Source organism: Alnus glutinosa, chromosome 11 (genome assembly GCF_958979055.1).
Source record: "Alnus glutinosa chromosome 11, dhAlnGlut1.1, whole genome shotgun sequence".
In the NCBI taxonomy this organism is placed as follows: domain Eukaryota; kingdom Viridiplantae; phylum Streptophyta; class Magnoliopsida; order Fagales; family Betulaceae; genus Alnus; species Alnus glutinosa.
This window is the reverse complement of record NC_084896.1, coordinates 16,157,199-16,161,063: the sequence shown is the minus strand read 5'-3', so window position 1 is coordinate 16,161,063 and position 3,865 is coordinate 16,157,199. Positions and strand designations below refer to the sequence as shown.

The 3,865-nt window shown below is 39.3% G+C and overlaps 1 long non-coding RNA gene across 1 annotated transcript; it reads right to left on the bottom strand.

The window, feature by feature from the left end:
* Positions 1-453: 453 nt before the first annotated feature.
* LOC133881428 (uncharacterized) lies at positions 454-3,094 on the bottom strand. The gene is made up of 3 exons (XR_009902509.1): positions 2,459-3,094; positions 2,132-2,223; positions 454-862 (listed from the first exon to the last, which is right to left on the bottom strand). It is a non-coding gene; the product is annotated as an uncharacterized LOC133881428 (long non-coding RNA).
* Between the last annotated feature and the right edge of the window lie 771 nt (positions 3,095-3,865).

Sequence of the window (3,865 nt, the reverse complement as noted above, 5' to 3'; positions counted from 1 at the left end):
AAAAGGTTGGAATATTGCAATTGAACATCACCAAGAAGCCGCATATACTGATACATTCAAAAATAACATGACAAGTGGATCCTTATACTGATACATCAAACAAAGCTATCACAGCCAATCCATACACTCAATTCTATCATTTGGAGAGCCGCAGATGCATGCAATATGAGTAGCTCATTGCACCCGATCAGGATCTGCAACCATTGGCATCAAATATCGACTTACATTCATAACGAAAGGGCCGTAAAACCAAATAAATGCCAAGTACTGGACAATCTTCCAGATTGGTTTATTACGAATGTAGAGCTTCGTAGTCTCCAAGTGCACATGCTTGCAGGGAAATGCTTTCCCTAAAGATGTTCAGACTCAATGTTATGGGATTTCGGCAAGGCAATCAGGTAAAAGTAGCGAATATGATGTTTGAATTACACCAAATGAACAAACTCAAAAACAAAGATATCAATTCCAGTTTGGATTACTTTTGAATGATGTACCACATCTTGCAAATTTACCTCTTTTCTTGCTCCTAATTTGTTTCTCCATCCATTGATTACAACAACATATTTTTAAAACCCTGACACTCCTTGGCATAATATTGAGACAAAGAAGCAAGCAACAACACTCTGCTGGAAGAAGTGCTGCCTGATCTAACAGCACCCGTGGGTCCATTACTTGTTTTGCTTATGATTCCTCTACCAAAATACTCGGCAATCACAGAAAACACATCCTTTGAACTCTTTACTTGCTGGAAGAACTGAGCCTGATCTTGAGAATTGTGCTCCAAGCTTCTCTTCGTTTTTAGAACAGACCAATATTCGGGAGTACACTCAGCAGTAAGTAATAAGTAAGCAGCAACCTGATACTATAATAGGAGGCAAGATGTCATGTCATCCCTTTCAATATAAAAAAGAGGTTTCAAAAGATTGATCACCAATGAAATATGGCTTTTCATATCATTTGAAAAGCTTCTAGTGCATGATATTCTCTCAGTCTCGCTTCCTTTGAGTGGGAATATATGAAGGGTTTGAATGCATCGCAATCCCATAATACATTCAAAGAAAATTTGATCAGTGAGGACAAGAGTTTTCATGAAATCATAACACCATTTTGTAAATCCAGTCCCTTCTTAGATTTCACACGAGATTGACTCATTGGTAGAAGAACCTCATCGTTGGAAATACTTAACTTTACAACTGCACCAGAATGCACTAAAATTTTCTGAAATGATGGCTTTACTAGCAATCCATAAGCAACAAGGACCTGCCCAGACATAGGATTGGCAATGCCTTGTAATTTTGCAGCGATTGTAGGTATATAAAGCAACCTCCTTTTTTTTTTTTTTTTTTTTTTTTTTTTTAAATTTGTTTAATTAAGGGTGTTATATGTAAATTTTGTTTATAAAGTTACGGTATTTGTGTAATTTCATTTTTTTTTTATTTTTTAATTTTTAAGTAAGAAAATGTCAATTCATGTTTTTTAACGAGGTTGATTGACGGAATAGGGGTTTTAGTAAGTAAATTCGATGTGGTCAGGTGGTGAGAGTATCAGTTCATGGGGGTATATATTGACAACGGCCGATAGTTCATGGGAAAAAAGTAATTAACCCATAGAATTTCTTTCTCTTTTTCAATTTCGCGAGATGAGTTTGATATTATTCATGTCATCTCATCTAAAAGTAGTTTGAACCAAAAGCAATGAGATCTAGCATAAACGGTACCTCATCCCCTTATAAAAAGGGTAAAGGGAGTACTAGCAAATTCAAGACCCACCACATGCAAGTATAACTTACCAAATTGAAAAGAAAAAAGTAGCTAAACCACAATCATTTTCTAAATAATGGGAATAAGTGCCCCATGATTGAATTTTGTTGATAAAATCATTCTTGACTATCTATATTGATTGTCAATTTCACTATAGTCATCTGGAAACTGAGATCTAATTTTCGATCTAAGTATCTACTTAACACAGCACCACGTCCTGATCAGAGAACCATATTATTCCAAATTGAATTCTTTTGTAAGGTAATTAAGAAACTTATCTAGAAATCCAACACTACTATTCGTTCGCTCAATGTGTACATTCACTACCGCTATAAGGCAATAGTACCACAATAGATGTGGATGATATTTACCTGACGAAACAGACATACAGGATATTGCCCTTGTGGAAGCTAGCTCTCAACTTCTGCAACAGGTCACCCAACTATAGATTTCAATATTACAACTGTTCAACAAAAATCGTTCATTATCAGTCGCAGTAATCAATTACATATTAAAACTTCAAATTGCATGCCCTAGTTGATAAAATAGTTACTAGCACATAACTAAGATGTTTTCATAATTCATTATCAACACCATGTTTCTTGCAAACAGTTATGATTATGATTGAATTCTTATCTCTTGAGAGGCTTTAAACCCCATTAAAAGCATCACGGATATCAAGAGCACAGGATGTCCACCTTGTCTTTTCCAGTTATGTCCATACAGTGCTGGTGTCAAAGACTGAGTCTGTCTAGGCCTTGATCAACCTGCACTGATTAACTATGGTCCTAAAGCTCAAAGAAGCAGGTGAAGAGACTAACAAAGGAGGATATATATGAAATAGCATTCAGAAAGGAGGGGCGGTTGCAGACCAAGAGGGAAAAGAGGTGGAGAGGATCCTTTTCCTGCACCTGAGCCGAGAGAGAGTTACAGAGATGGAGAGGGAAAGTAGCTTGAGAGCTACTTGCTGGTTTGGCCGAATGAAATACAAAGAAAGAGAGGATTCAAGCTGCTGGCCAAGAGAACCAGCGAGAGGAAGAGAGATCAGAGCTCTTTGCTGTCTGGAAGAAGAAAACCAGAGAAAGATGAAGTCTCTGCTGAAAGAAGATAGGTTGCTGTATTAAGAGAGAAACAGAGGGAAAGAGAGAGAAATCTGCAGAGAAAGAAGTAGAAAGAGTTGCTGTTTCTGGTTTGCTGCAGTATACAGAGAAGAGGATGGGTTCTTTTGGGGTGCTCTTGCTGCTGCTATGCCAACTGAGAGAGAAACAGAAAGAGAGAAAAGAGAGAAGAGGGTTGCTACTTGTTAGCCGATAGAAAACAGAAAAATAAGGAAGAAGAAGAAGGGAATTGGCGTGAAATGTGAAGGGGGCTGCTCTCTTTTTATACATTCACGAAGGGTTGAGATTACTTGAAGCTGGAATCGATCTAATGGCTTGGAAGGATTCATTTCACCTGGGCCTGAAAGTCTTGGCAAGTGGGAGATAATATCTCCTATCTACAACAAACTAACACTTATGCTCTGTTTGTTTCGGCGTAAAATGATTTTTGAAAAATGATTTCGACATTTTCTGGTGTTTGGTAGGGACGAAAATAATAGTCAACCGAAAAATGATTTCTGTTTGACAAAAAATGCTTAGTAAATTTCGGAAAATAATTTACAATTTTTAAAAGCGTAAATCGTTTTCCGCAGATGCCAGACGTGGTCGATCTATTTTAAACGACACAGTCGACCTTCACGTTCAAGCAGCCGACCACCATCGAAATATTGCCGGTATAGGAATCCGACAACATCCGGTTAATGTCGCCGGAATCTGGCGACGAAATCCGGCCACCTTCGCCGGAATCCGGTCAGCCAGATTCCGGCGACCGATCTAGCCGGTTCTGGCCAGACCGGCCGGATCTGGCAGGCTAGATTCCAGCGAGAGAGCCGGGTTCCGGCCGGCTGGCCGAGTCTGGCCAGAGAGGCCGGACGGATCTGGCCAGATCCGGCCAGCTTGCCGGGATCCAGCCACTTTCGCCGAAATTCGACTATCTCAGATTTCGACGAAACTGTCCGGATTCCGGCCTTTATCTCGAATTCTGGCTATATTAGCCGGAATCAGGTA